The 15,259-nt window shown below is 37.5% G+C and overlaps 1 protein-coding gene across 6 annotated transcripts in view; it reads left to right on the top strand.

Annotated features, from left to right (window-relative positions):
• Positions 1-15,259, top strand: part of ADD3 (adducin 3) — a 129,519-nt gene that overhangs the window by 70,855 nt on the left and 43,405 nt on the right. For 3 of the 6 annotated variants that reach the window (XM_005698462.3, XM_013975263.2, XM_018041404.1), the window contains exon 2: positions 13,094-13,141. The exons of the other annotated variants lie outside the window; for them this stretch is intronic. The gene's annotated coding sequence lies outside the window, so the exon portion shown is untranslated. The remainder of the gene's footprint in view (positions 1-13,093; positions 13,142-15,259) is intronic. 6 annotated transcript variants of the gene reach the window in all.

Below are 15,259 nucleotides of genomic sequence, written 5' to 3'. Positions count from 1 at the left end.
TATTTCAAGACATCATGGCGTGAACTTTGTGTGTAAGAGTGGGTTCATTGAATTAAAAAAAGGCAGCATCTAAAGAGCCTTTATTTCTGTCATAATGATGCTTTGTCCTCCTGCTATTGGGTGTTTGTCAGAAGAGTTGGGGAAGGCTGAAGCCCAAAGTTCTGCTCCATGCCTTGTCTGTGCCTCTGTGTTCTTTCTAGCGTTTGTGACGTGAACGGTAAGTTGAACTATAGGAGATTTATTGTTATTCAGTGAGGGCCACATTCAGCAATAATTCTTTGCAAATGGGGGCTAACTTTCCTTTTTCTCACACTGGAGTTCTGTCTGGAGTTGGGTTTTAAATGCCTGTGAGTATTGAACTATGCACTGACCTACGAGGGCACAGTGGAAGAGAGGCTGTGCTGTGCGATGTCTACACTCTTGTCTTCCTCTCCTGCAGGTTCAATGTGTCCCCTTGTGGGGCAGACACACCCATGTGATACAAGCAAGTTGAATCATATGCCTTAGTTGAAATCTAAAGCTGTGTGTTGGAAACAGATTTTCTGTATAGCTTGCAGGGGTGACATTGTGTCATCCTTTTTGGACTTGGATTTCCTCGCATTTCCTGCTTCAGCTGCTTCTTGGTTGAATTACTACTCTTTGGTAGTAGTAATGTGTTTAGCTATTTTCTAACATCACAAGGATATAAGAATAAAGTAAAAGCATGGTATCATAGAAAGAAACACTAGCCTGGAAACCAAGAGGCTTTTGCTTTGGACACTAGTTTATCTGTGAAATTAGGAATTTGGGTTAGCTCTCTAAGACCTTTTCCAGCTTAGAATACTCTCATTCTCTTGGTAAAAGAATCATGCCTATTCCAGAGATGCTAAAGGGAATGCATTAGATTTGAGAAAAAAAAATGTTTAGATGTTAACCCAGAAACATTCTTACAAATGACGTTAGAACTGAAGCTTTGCTTTAAATAAACTGTATGTTCAGAAATTTGGGGAATTTGTTATTTAGTATCTGAGGAGTAAAATTAGATATATAAATCATCTCAACAAGAAAGCAAATTTTCAAGCTGTAACTTGGTGAATCTCTTGCCACAGGTGTTGTGTAGACATTTTATTAAATGTTGCCTATACTTAATGTGGGCTTCCCTGGTGGCTCAGATGGTAAAGAATCTGCCTGCCATATGGGAGACCTGGGTTCAGTCCCTGGGTTGGGAAGATCCCCTGGAGGAGGGCATGGCAACCCACTCCAGTATTCTCTCCTGGAGAATCCCATGGACAGAGGAGCCTGGCGGGCTGCAGTCCATGGGGTTGCACAGAGCTGGGCTGCAGCAGCAGCTTGCTCAGTGGACAGTTATTAGTTCTATAGCCTTGGGTAAGTGGCTTTCAGTCTTTTAAAAATATATATATTCTGTATCATGACCCAATACATGAACAACATACATACCACTTAATCTCCAAAATAATTTTTTTTTAGCACAAAAAACACACTGCTGTATTTTCTGTTCTGATTCACTTTAAAAAAAAGTGTGTTTCAATTCACTGAACTAGATGACCTCTGCTGTCCCTTTGAACTCTAGGAGAATATAGTTACTCCTGGACTTTTATCATTGCTCCATAGCAAAACTTGGCAACTAGTTTGCTGTTAAATATTGAAGTTAAAAGCTTTTCTAGATAGATTTTATTTAGAACAGTTACAGAAAGTCAGTAGGTGATATCTCATACTCTTATTTTTTTCTTGTAATTATTATGTAGTATAGAAAAAATGTTTTTTTTCCCCCTTAGCCCTATTATATAGCTGCCATCAAATCCCTTCCTCTTTACCTCCAGTGTGCTGTACAGAGTTTGTTTATGCCTACTGTATTAGTGAAAACTAACATACCATGACATGAAAAGGGTTAGAAAGTCTTTTCCAGAGAAATAAATTGTGTGTCATGTAGATTAGATACAGAGTATCAAATTAGCCTTGATAGACCCTATCTTTCTTTTCCTCAGAATTTTCCCAGGGCTCAATAGAAGTTACCTTCTAAAAAGTATTAGTTTTGTACCTTAAAAAATGTACATGAAAAAAGATGAGACAATATAAAGGACACATGACAAAATGTCTCTTTCGCACCCTGATGTTTGAGCCCTGTGCCCTGGTGGGTATTTTCTTCTCTATTGTTTCCAGAAAATTTCTATGAATATGAGTGGATATCTTTTTTAAAAATCCAAATAAAATTATATTGCACATAAACCATTGTGTATCTACCTCATTCTTTTTAATGGTTGTATGGTACTTCAGTGTATGGATGGATATACTATCATTTATTTAAGCGTTCATCTTTTGATAGATACCTGGATTATTTCCATTTCTCCCTTATCAGATATACTTAGTCTATCAGTCTTCTCTCCTACCTCCATTTTGGGACAGAACCTAGAACCTAGGTGCTATTGGAAAGGGGTGAGAGTGCTGTGTGGAAATGGAAAAGACCCTCACCACCTTTTGCTCCTCTGGGTAGAACACCAAAGTAGGCCCCACTGTTCCGACTATCATGAATGCCTAAAACTGCCCTGGGAGTCATTTTTCAGTAGATTAATGAAATAACATTGGGTTCAAAGTCTGGTAACTAGAGTGTAAGATTGTAACTAGGTCACTTAACCCCCTTGATCTTCAGTTTTGCCATCCATAAAATGACAGATTGAAACAGATAAGTTTTAATGTCCCTTCCAATTTTAATAGTTACATAGTATTTTTTAATATTGGCTTAAGCTCTAGAACCCAAATTGTATGAAGTTTCTGTTATTTAAATTAAAAACATCTTTTGTGTATATTGTGTGGTCTGTAATTTGTTTGACCTGCCATATGGTCTAAGCTATTTAAGTATAAGAATGTTTAAAAAAAAAAAAAAAAAAAGAGAGAGGGAAGTTGAACAATATACTGTATTTTACATAAACTCTCCTTTTCTAAAAAAAGAAAAACCACTTTCAGAAGTATAAAACCCTTTCCAGAAGTAAAAGCAAATCTTTTTATCAAGCTTTTGAATACTTGAGGAGAAGATTCTGAGTGAGGTGATGTTTGTTTTTAAAATGGATCTTTGTAATTTTCAATGAATCCAGCCATTCAGAGTTAATCCTAAGGGCTTTGAAACTTGGCTTCAGTCCGCTTGTTTAAATTGTTTTCACATTCTAGCCCTCTAATCCATCTCCTTGTTTCATTGAATGCTAAAATTGATGTTGCTTGACATAGCTGAAGTTTTCTGATCTGGTGCTGAGGAAGCAGCCTTAGAGGTGAACTGTGCACTCCCATCCTGCCAGCAGAGTTATCTAGTTACACAGCGAAGTTACAAAGTAACAGAAGCAGGAGTTTTTGCTGTATCATCTGTAGGATGTTTCAGTTCAGTTCAGTCCAGTTGCTCAGTTGTGTCCGACTCTTTGTGATCTCATGAATCACAGCACGCCAGGCCTCCCTGACCATCACCAACTCCCAGAGTTCACCCAAACTCATGTGCATCAAGTCGGTGATGCCATCCAGCCATCTCATCCTCTGTCGTCTCCTTCTCCTCCTGCCCCCAATCCCTCCCAGCATCAGGGTCTTTTCCAATGAAGCAACTCTTCGAATAGGATGTTTAGCATTGCCTATTTCACAGTTCTTATAATTCTGTCAAATGACAGCTATCCTGAAAGCAAAATGGAATAAGAATGTCTTCATTTGATTTATATCATTACAACAGGGAGATAAGAAGACATTTTCTTGGCATGAAAGTAGAGGAGTCTGTGTGTGTGTGTGTGTGTGTGTGTGTGTGTGTGTGTGTGTGTGCGCGCGCATGCGCGCGCGCTGGTGACCCTAGCTTCTTAGCAGAAAGCTTGACATACCTTGAATAAGTGTGCCTCCCTGAAACCTGAGAGGTTGTTATCCAGATAATGCTAGTATTCCGTGTTAGTTTTCATGTCAATTGTTTGACATAGTTCAGTTTAGCAAAATGTATTGAGGACCTTCTAGGAGCCAAGAACTGCATTAAATAGTGGGAATGCCGGTGACAGAGACAGGCTCACCAGAATCTACTAAAATGACAACTGTTATTTCTTCCATTGTTGCAGTTTTCCAGTATCCACTGGTAAGTAGAACTGGGCAGAAAAAGTTCTTCAAGTTTGAGAAAATAGATGAAAACAAAGTATATTTCCGGTATTTAATAAGGAGTATTAATATCTTCTTAGGGTAGTGTCAGTTACTCTTCTGTGTGTGGGTCTGCTGGTGACATCAGTGTCCCACTAATCAAATTCTAAATGAAACACATTTGTGATACGTGGATTAATTGAGCCCTCATTTTTGCCTATTGTTGCACTTATTGTACCTTGTATTTTATAATGGCTTAAACAGTTGCTTGTATGAAACTAGAAACTGGCTACACCATGTCTTGATGACATATCGCAATACCCTTGTCAAGTTACTTCATCCATTGTGGCATTTACAACTAAGGAAATTCTCCAGAGTTTAGAAATATACAGGATACTTCTGCCTACAGGATGTTGAACAAACTTTGTCTAAAACATTTGAAATCGTAGTAGAAAAATAGTCCCAGGATAGCAAAATCAGTCAAGTAGATTTTCGTTTGAGCTGAAGCAGAAAGCTTTTTAAACAAGAGAGAAATAGTCTAATCATTACTCTGGTCTGTTATGTATGAAATCCCAGAAGGGACTGCTTTTTCTCCTTTGGAGCCCAGCTTTTGGCCAGGGTCCTGTGACACACAGTGGGAATTCACTTCCTATCAGGAAACGCTGTTTTTCAATGTATTATCTTGTTGAGACAACCACAGTGGACAATAGGCTATTAATGTATTAGAACAACAAGTGTCATAACTAAGCCAATATTTGCTTTGTTTTGAGTGTTACCCTAAAAAAAAAAAACTTTGGCCAGGCTTCAGAATATGTTTGACCGTCAGTAACTGCTGGGTACAAAAGCCATGACAGTTAAAAAGAACAAAGAAGAAAAAAGTGCTTTAATAATGGAGGTGAACTTTTGCAGGTTTACTCTACGCACTTCCTATCGGCAGAGAGAGAAGAATAAATTATTTCAGCTATGTTTTTGAGGGTATGAAAAATGTCCATTTAAAAGCCTGTTTTGAATTTTGGAAGCCATACCAAGAAACTGGTATAAAGAAAAAAGCCTCCAACTCAAGTTCTCTCACAAAATATCAAGCCTTCAAAAGCTGTTAATTTTATAATGAATGATTAAGAAGAAAACTCCATTCAGGGGGTGGTGAGTTAGTATCAAGACACTACTATAATTATGTGATAAGACTACAATAAAATTTCAGATTTAGAAGGTTGGCTGGAGGTCATCTATTTCAAACCGCCTCACTTTATACATCATGAAATTCAGACCTTACCTCCTCACTGAAACCTTCCCTTACTGTCTTGATCCAGAATTCTGTTTATCAGCAGTCCTCAACAACTCTTAGATATCTTATTTACTTTTGTATTTTTCCAAAACAGTTTAATTAAAAAAAGGTGACGAATCAGAAAAAATTACGGGGTGGGGAACCCAAAAGAGCATACCATGTGAGTCCATTGGCTCAGTCACAAAGAAATACCATCATCAAAAAAGATACTTAATACAAATTTTATACAAAGAAAATGTGAAAAAAAAAAAAAAACCTTCCATAAGCAATTGTGCTTCACAAATAAGGCCAGCTAGGCTAGGTTTTTGTTTTTGTTTTTGTTTTTGTTTTTTTTGACAATTGCAATTCACGTGTTCTTTCCTGTTTCCTTCTAGTACTCTCTTTTTTTAAAATTTCTTCTCTAATATGGATAACTAGCAGGAAACAGTACAGTTCTCATCCTCTGATCAATATGGAAGAGAAAGGAAACAAGACTAAAACGTACAACGGGATGTACTGGAATGATATCGTACAATTAATTTTTCTCATATACACACATCACCTTTTTGCTTTGTTCACTGCTTCTTGTTTTACACAACATACAGAATGGTACTACAGCATACGCAGAGTGACACCACGGCGGTGTCCTGTTTCCCCTCAAATTGCCTTTGTTTCATGCTGACATAAAAACATAAAATGCCATCATACAAATACTACATACATGCTTCATCTCAACTCTTAGATATCTTATTTTTATTTATCTTTCCTTTGGCATTTGTCATAAACTAGCTTGTGCTGTCAGTATCTTTCCATGTAGTCGACAGAGAATTTTGATTCTCAGTTAAACTAAAAAAGTCTTCAAGGGCAGGACCTATCTGTGCTTTATATCTCTTTATACTCTTTATCTAACAGCTGGATTAGTGGATAAGTAGTTTTTTTGGTTATATTAAGATGATAGTTTGTAGCATTATTTGTATCTGGCCTCAGAACACAGTGGTTAGGTATAGGTTTTTTTTAATTGCTCTTTTTATACCTTCACATTTTTGTGTGATTACTTTTCACTCTGCTACAGACCTTTCACACGTTTCATTACCTCAGCCGTCTTGGGTGCCTGGCCATTCGGATCAAACTGTGATTCGCCCAGTTTTCAAGAGTTGCTCTAGATTCTCTGCCCTAGTTTACTGGAGAATGGGATATTATAAGTCAGTAGCCCTACTCACCTCACTCAGTTTAATAAACCCTTACTGAGTAAATGTAAGTGGACAGTGAAGAAAGGAAAAAGATGTTGGCCCAGTTACTGGATCAAACAGACATAAAACAATTCAAAAGCAACACAGGCTATGATAAAGTGCTTTGGGAATACTAAGGGGAGGGGGGGAGTAGGGAGGCTAATTCTGATGGAGGAGACTGAGGAAGCCATCATGGAAGGAGCTGGTTTTCTAATAGACCGCAAGGTGTAGATTAAGATTTGACTGGATGGAGATGAGCAGGGAAAACTTTCCAAGTGTGTGAGAAATAATGTGATCAGAGCATCAGTTAGGGAAATGTCTTTTGTTTGGGAGAGTCATCATTTTCCTCTAAATCTGTGAGGGATCCTAAAGCTTTTTCCATCCTGTTTTCAGAGCCTGAATTTTAGAAATCCCAAGCCTGATTCTGAATAATTTCTTTTTTATAGATGGGACTCCAGGATGCTTTAAAAAAAAAAAAAAAAAAAAAGCAAAACTTGAGGGAATGACTAAGAAAATGGTATGTTTGGAAAATTATGGTAGGTAACTTTGTGTTACTCAGATGTAACCGTGAACCCAAAGGATTGTAGTATCCATATTACCTTTTAGATGTTTAGAATAATACTTTACAACTTTATGGAAAACCGTTCCCTGACAGTAGAGATAAAAAGTAGACACAAAGTATTTACTAACTCTGGAGAGCTACTTAAGTTACTAAGCGCCATGAAGATTGCTTTTTATTTGACAGTAGGCTTTAAATCCAGCTAAATAGGCTCTATAGAACTAAACTGTGAGTCTAGTCTTTGTAAGCATCAGAAAAACAAGAATCCTACTCCAAGCTTGAATGTAAATTATAGCGAGCAATTTAAGCAGACCCTTCAGGCATGTATGAGTGGGCACAAAAAGCTGAGTCTTAAAATATATTCTCCCTAGTGAATTACTTTGAAAGTTTAAAAAAGAAGTGTTCTCATTATCTAAAAAAAGGTATAAATGACTCTAAATTCTTACGAAAGCACACACCAAGAAAGTCTGTTTTGTGTGTTTTTAACCCTGGATACATACCTACAAACCCCTTAAACTCAAGAAACTGGTGCTTGAGGCACTAGGTGATTTTTCTTTTTCATGAAAGTTAACATTTAATGTACAGTAGCTTTTAAAACTGACAAGAGTCAGACACGACTGAAGCGACGTAGCAGCAGCAGCAGCAGCTTTTAAAATTAGTTTATTGCCAGAACCTTTAGTTAAAATAATTTTTTAAATGTCGTTCATATTTAAATCTTCTCTTACATTGAGAGATCATGTGATCAGCATTCTTTATATCATATGCTGCTCTAGATAAGGTGAAAAATCTTGAGTCAGATAAATTGAGGGACTTGGGCAAGTCACAGTCTCTCCTGGGACCTGTTTCTTCTTATGGAGAACATGAGGGGGTAGTACTTTTGTAATAATACTCTTAACACCTTTAAATTCTAGAGATGCTCTTCTTCTTTTGGTTGTAATTAGATAATATTAGGGAAGGCAGTATTTCTTTCTTGGAGGAGTTGTCATTTAGATTTATAAATGCTGGTTGTTTCTGTTATCCTTACAAAGGTATTTTTCAGCCTCTTGTTTTTCATAAGCTTGCCTCCATAAATTAAAGATGTTGTTTTAAGGTTTTCTCTTTTCCCCTGAATTTGGCATTAGATTTTTTAGACCTTCTCTAACATTACTTTTTAAACTTTTTATTAAGACTCTGTTTCCAGCTGTGAATCTCAGTCTCTTTTTCTCTTCTATGAATTGTCATAAAATACCAAACTGTGTGCACACACATTTTCAGGATTCTTACTAATACTGACTAGGCTTACTTCTCAAGGCTGAGTCTTATTTTATACCAGGTCAGAGTCTAGACCTCTTTAAATGAACCTACAAGCCTATGTGGCAGTATATGTCTAACGCAGTTCTAGATGGAATAATGAAGCGCATGTAATCTAGACATTAGGACCCAGAGGACTCCCCTCACCTCTTTCTAAAGCTCACAGTCACAGTTTTAGATTATACTTTGCAGAAGATAAAATTTAGTTGATTGACTGAGGGATTTTACTTGTTTATTATTGACTTGATAATCAAATTCCTGAGAGTCACACTCTGTACTTCATGCTTTTACATTCTGGTAAATTTGAGTGTAAGAAAATACAATCTATGAAAACATATATCTTATCAAAGAGTTCACACTAGAGGTGGGGACTTGGATTTGGAGCTGAGTAGATAGAGGAGGAGTTGGAAACATTTACCAAAGGAGCTTAACCAGGTATAAATTTGAAATGACTCAAAATCTGAAAACCCTGAAGTTTAGTGATGGGGACAGGTATAGTAGAAGGTCAAGATGCAACATAGTGTAGGTTCTGGAGCCCATATGCTTGAATTTATATCATAGCTACATGCCCATTGGTGCGTGATCTTGGACATGTAACTTCAATATGCTGTTTCTTTGTTTGTAAACTGAGTGTGGTAATAGCACCTGCCTGCCTAAGGTTATTACGAGGATTAAATGAGTTAAAACATGCCACATTCTTAAAACAATGTTAGGTAATACAAGATGCTAGCCATTACCTCTCTCCTCATAAAAACATTCAAAAATTGTTTTTAAAAATTCTGGTGTGATTTGTTTAATGGGAAAATGCAAAAGCTAAATTACTAAGAAGGATTGTGTTAGTAACAGAGTTGGAATGGCTGAATGCTTGACAAAGATTTGGAATCCAGGCAAGACCCTTGAGGACAGGACAGATTCCTCACAACAGGCAGTCGGAAAAAGCCCAGGTGTAAGATTGTTGGTGTAAGGGAGGTTGGACAGTAGGTTTCAAACCCTGGCCTGTAGGCAGAGCATAGGAACAGGGTGATTTGGAAAGGGTGGCCATTGGTAGAAGTCTGGATGGGAATTAAAACCGGGGAAGTCTGCATGGCATCAGCAGTCCCCTGCTAAAAGTCAAGATTTGTGCTATTAGGTTACCTCAGGGAACAGTAGAAACTGATAGACGGGTCTAAGACTAAAATCTGGGAAAGAGGGTCGTTAGAAATACTTAGAATACTTTTGAAAGTATTTTGGAGTTACCTGATAGAAAAGCAAGAAAGGGATTCCCTGGTGGTTCAAATGGTAAAGGATCTGCCAGCAATGCAGGTAAACCCAGGTTCAGTCCCTGGGTCAGGAAGATCCCTTGGAGAAGAGAATGGCAAGCCACTCCAGTATTCTTGCCTGGAGAATTCCATGGACAGAGGAGCCTGGCGGGCTACAGTCTATGGGGTGGCAAAGAGTTGGACCCAACTGAACAACTAACACTTTCATTTTCGAGTGAGTGGAATGGCTAGGAGAGAGCAGAGTTTGATTATTAATAATCATCAGATAAAAGTATTGCTAAAGTAAAAGTCAAACATCAAGAGTGGGAGCAGCAGCAGCAGGTCTAACCTGATGCTGAGCTGCTCAACTAGTTTCTTAAGGTTTCTTGTAATCCTGTGGGCCCCCAAAGCCTGGCATGAGGCTGAATCTGCAGGTTAGGGTTTAGTGATCCCTATTGTGGGGAGAAGGGCAGAAATGCAGCTTGTATGTACACATGACAGGAAACCTGATAAAAGTGAGTGAGTGCCTTTTTAAATTCACTCTTGCTTAATGAAAAGACATTCCATCAGACTGAAATGTTTTATAACTTGTTAACTGCGTTAACTGTTTCAGCTGTGATGGAACCAGTAGAGCCCACTGCATCTTTCACTTGTGGTTGATGTTCATTGTGCGTCTTCATGAAGAAATTTCTGTTCAGAATCTGATATAACAGGAACATTCTTATCTTTTTGCTTCAGATTTTCTTGGGATCGGTGTCTCTCGGTCTAACATTGTGATAGTTTGCGAAAATCACGCCATCGTGGAAGACATTTATGTTGCATTGCCCTTACTTATACCAAATGATGTCATTTGGCTTGCTATTTTGATTTCTGTCATTCCTAAAGAGCTGGCTTTGATTTTGCAAAGGTGTGCTATCCTCCCCCACTGTTGTGATGGTAAAATGCCTCCTAAAATAGCTGTTATTGGGATGGAAATTCCATTGGAACAGTAGGTATGTTAGTTTCCTAGGGCTACCATAACAAAGTACCACAAAATGAGTAGCTGAAAACAAGAGAAATTTATTCTCATACAGTTCTTGAGCCCAGAAGTCCAAAATTAGGGTGTCAGCAGGGTCGGTTTCTTGCGGTGGCTCTGAGGGAAGATCCGTTTTGTGTCTCTCGTCTAGCCTTTGGTAGCTGCTGGCAGTCCTTGGGGTTCCTAGGTTTGTGGCTGCCTCAGTTCAGTCTGCGCCTCCATCGTCACATGGCTTTTTCCCTTGTGTGTCTTTGTGTCCACAGCTCAGTGTTTTCTTATAAAGACACTAATCTTTATGACCTCATTTTAATTTGATTACAAATTAAGACCTTATTTTCAAATAAAGTCACAGTCTTAGGTAATGATATGAATTTTAGGGGATACTATTCAACCCAGTACAGTATGTGGTAAAAAATTTTAGATTTAAAGCATAATTCATTTGAAAATAATAGTCCACAAAAATAGATTTAAAATTTTTTTTAAATTTTTTGTGGTTGATAAACATCTCTTTTCATGGACTTCCACTTAAAACCATTATCAGAGTTCTGAATGACAGGTTATGACCAGTATTTTTGGAAATGATTTTCAAGTAGTTTGTATGTATGTGTGTATGTGTGTGTTCAGTCGCTGCAGTCTTGTTTGACTCTTTGCGACCTCATGGACTGCAGCTCACCAGGCTCCCCTGTCCATGCGATTTCCCAGGCAAGAATACTGCTGTGGGTTTCCTCCTCCAGGGGAATCTTCTTGACCCAGGGTTTGAACCCGATCGAACCGAATGCATCTCCTACATTGGCAGGTGGATTCCTTACCACTGAGCCACCTGGGAAGCCCCACTATTACCTGTGCTTAATAAATTACATTTTCCTGAGTCAGTCTTGGACTTTCCATAGAAAGAAAACAGATGAGGTTGTGATGATCTTGAAATCCTACTTACCATCCAAAATCTGGTGGGAGGAACTTCTTCAAATCAGATTTCTTTGCAGGAACTATGTATTGAGTTACCTACAGCTTTTGGATTGACTTTTTACAGCTGTATTTTATAATTTATAATCATAAAATCCAGAAATGAGATACCTGAAATAGTAGAACAAAATGAATTCTTGGAACTAACTCATACCTTGGGTTCTTTAACATTTTCTGTGTATTTTCCTTTCAATTTTTAAAATAAGAAACTTTGCCTCATACTTTCTGTATCAGCCTTCCTCCTATCTTTGCTGGTCACAATGATGACATTAGGAGTGGACATTAGAAGCACCATCTACAATAACAACTCAGTTTTCTAGATCAGCCTTTTGGGTGAATGTTTTATTTTGCAAATTCAACTTGTTTTCAATACTGTAATGAACTTTTGTAGGACCATTTGCATTTCTTCAGAATGAGGAGCTAGAATTTCTTGAGTTCAGAATTTTTTAAAAAAAAGGTATATATAAGGTTGGAATTTGAGGGAGTTAAGTTTTGTATATAACTTGTATTCTGATACTCACTTTGGAAAAATTTTCCTGAGGTTTCAGAGGAGATATGCAAAAATAGGTAAGAGTGAATTTTCCTCAAACATTCCTCTCAAGAAAATGTCAAAAGTGGCAACTTTAAATTTTTCAAGCTCAGTGCTGCACGAATAAATTTTTTTTAAAAGCTTTTTTCCAGGACTAAATAGGAGAGCCAAAGGTTTAAGGTATCTCCAGAAACTGAGAGCAGTGCCTCTTTCTTTAAAAATCATAATCTCCAGTGATTCCACTTTTTAAAACCTCTCATTTATCATGAGCTGTCAGGTTTTGGATAGTTTCCTGGATCTCAATTTAAAAATTTTCACTGATACCAGGGGACTTAATAACAGAAACTAAATGTCTTAGAGGCACATTTGAGTAATCAATCCACTAGTCTCTGTCAACTTTGTCTTAGGGAAAAAAAAATCTACCTTTTAGTTTTTTCCTAACCATTTCCAAATACACTTCATGTTGAAGACAAATGATGACTGAAGGGATAGATACAAAACGTTCATCATATTTTGTAGAAAGGAGGGTAGAGGCACCGAGGCCATGTGTTTTTGAATTCTGTAAGACACTTGAGAGAGTTCCTCTCTCTCTGGTTGTTTTACTCATCATTTTACAGGAATATATATATATATATATATATATATATTTTAAAAATAAGTTTTATATTTGTTTTTTCAAATGATTCATGTTGGGAGCAATTTGAGCTAAGCCTAAAAAGTGATTTAAGTTTAGGCTTCAAGAAATTACACTTCTTTTGAACTTTTGGTTCATGTCTTCAAGTTTGTAACTCTGTCCCTTGCATGCCCATTAGAACTGGTCAATTTGACCTATTTATAATGAGGTTTTTTTCAGTTTAGTGATGAACATTTTTTCCAGTCCTAGCAATGTCTAAGCAAGTGGCTTTCTCTCTTTTCCACAGCCCCTACTCTTTAAATACAGACGACCAGGTCACTGTTCCTTGAAACAGGTAATGTTGATCAATGAAATATTCTTCATCAACTGTTAATACCTTAGTGAGAAAGAAAGTAGATTCATTTTGTTTGTCCAACAGTGAATGTCTTTAGTCTTTGAATCACCCTGCTCAGTGTAACCCAGCAAGGACCTACTTGAACAACATGTATTATGGTTATATAGAACTACTACTGTGTTCCAGTTATTCAAACACAGGATGTATGTTTCATGTTTGCTAAAATAGTTTATCTTAATTAGGAGTATTACATTTATTTGTAAAACAGTTTGAAGCCAAAACACTCCCATAGCTGTGCTCTCCAATTGATACCTTTCTTTTGTCGGTTTTTTTTAATGTATGCTGAGCCAGCTGTCAGTTTTCATTAAGTACAAGACCCTTAGAAACATGAAGGGTTGTTGTTACTGTTATTAGTTTGTTTTATTATTGTTGGCATTGTTTTCCTTGACTTTAAGATAGGGTTTTTTTTTAATTGATGCAGTTAATTTACAATACTAATTTCAGGTATGCAACATAGTGATTCCCTATTTTTACAGATTATACTTCACTAAAAGTTATTATAAGATATGACTAAAATTCCCTGTGCTGTACAATATATCCTTGTTGTTTGTCTGTTTTATACACAGTAGATTGTCATCTCTTAACTCCACTCCCCTGATTTGCTCCCCTCCTCCTCTCTCCCTCTTTGGTAACCACTGGTTTGTTTTCTACGTGTATGAGTCTGTCTGTTTTGCATGTACTTTTTTCTTTAGGTTGCACGTATAAGTGATGTTGTACAGTAGTTGTCTTTCTCTGACTTATTTCACTAAGCATGATATTCTCTAGATCCATCCATATTGCTGCAAATGGTAGAATTATTTTTTTTCTCGTGCCTGAGTAATATTTCATTGTATATATATGCACCACATCTTCTTTATTCATTTGTCTGGCACTTGGGTTGCTTCTGAATCTTGTGTGTATAAATAGTGCTGCTTTGTGAACGTTGGAGTGCATGTATCTTTTCAATTAGTGTTTTGTTTTTCTGGATATATACCCAGAATTGGAATTGCTGGATCATATGGTATTCTGTTTTAGTTTTTTGAGTTAAGTTGAATTTTTAACTCAGGCTCAAATCAGTAGTATCTTTTGCTGATCACCTGTAGATCCCTAGACTTTTGTGTTGAAGCTTAAGAGTTTATGAAAGTGAAAAGTGAAAGTGAAGTCGCTCGGTCGTGTCCAACTCTTTGCGACCCCGTGGACTGTAGCCTACCAGGCTTCTCTGTCCATGGGATTCTCCAGGCAAGAATACTGGAGTGGGTTACCATTTCCTTCTCCAGGGGATCTTCCCAACCCAGGGATCAAACCCAGGTCTCCCACATTGGAGGCAGACGCTTTAACATCTGAGCCATTAGAGTTTATAGTTTTATATTAAAGGTATACTCAACAACTCGATGAATGTGAATCTGAGTGAACTCCGGGAGTTGGTGATGGACAGGGAGGCCTGGCATGCTGCGATTCATGGGGTCGCAAAGAGTCGGACACGACTGAGCAACTGAACTGATACTCAACAGAAGTAAGGTTTCCCAGGTGGCTCACTGACGAAGAATCCTCCTGCCAATGCAGGAGACACCAATTCAGTCCCTGGGTCAGGAAGATCCCCTGGAGAAGGGAATGGAAACCCACACCAGTATTCTTGCCTGGAAAACCCTGTGGACAGAGGAGCCTGGCAGGCTACAGTTCATGGAGTCTCAAAGGAGTTGGACACAACTTAGTGACTAAACAACAGCAATAGAAGTTATTTCAGAAGAACAGAAAAAGGATTCAGAAATTTAAGAATGATTTGGATCAATTTTAGGATTCTGGCAATAGGCCACAGAAAATTAAATTTATACCAGTTTGGTAGCCATACAAGACTTTTTTACTTTACTACTTTGAGAATATTTATCATTTTTGTTTTGAAGCTGAGTATTGTAATTCTAGAATATATATTCAGGTGCCCAGTAAAGAAAGACAGTATTTAAGTTTGTAATAGCTGTATATAGTTCTAGGAAATAAAGCCCTTTGAGCTGTTCCATCTTTTTTGGTTCACTGTTCCACACCTAATTAAGATCTATAACTGTGAGTTAATTCCTTGTTTGG

This window comes from Capra hircus, chromosome 26 (genome assembly GCF_001704415.2).
Source record: "Capra hircus breed San Clemente chromosome 26, ASM170441v1, whole genome shotgun sequence".
NCBI lineage: Eukaryota > Metazoa > Chordata > Mammalia > Artiodactyla > Bovidae > Capra > Capra hircus.
Note: the sequence above shows the minus strand (reverse complement) of the source record. Positions and strands in the feature narration are given on the sequence as shown.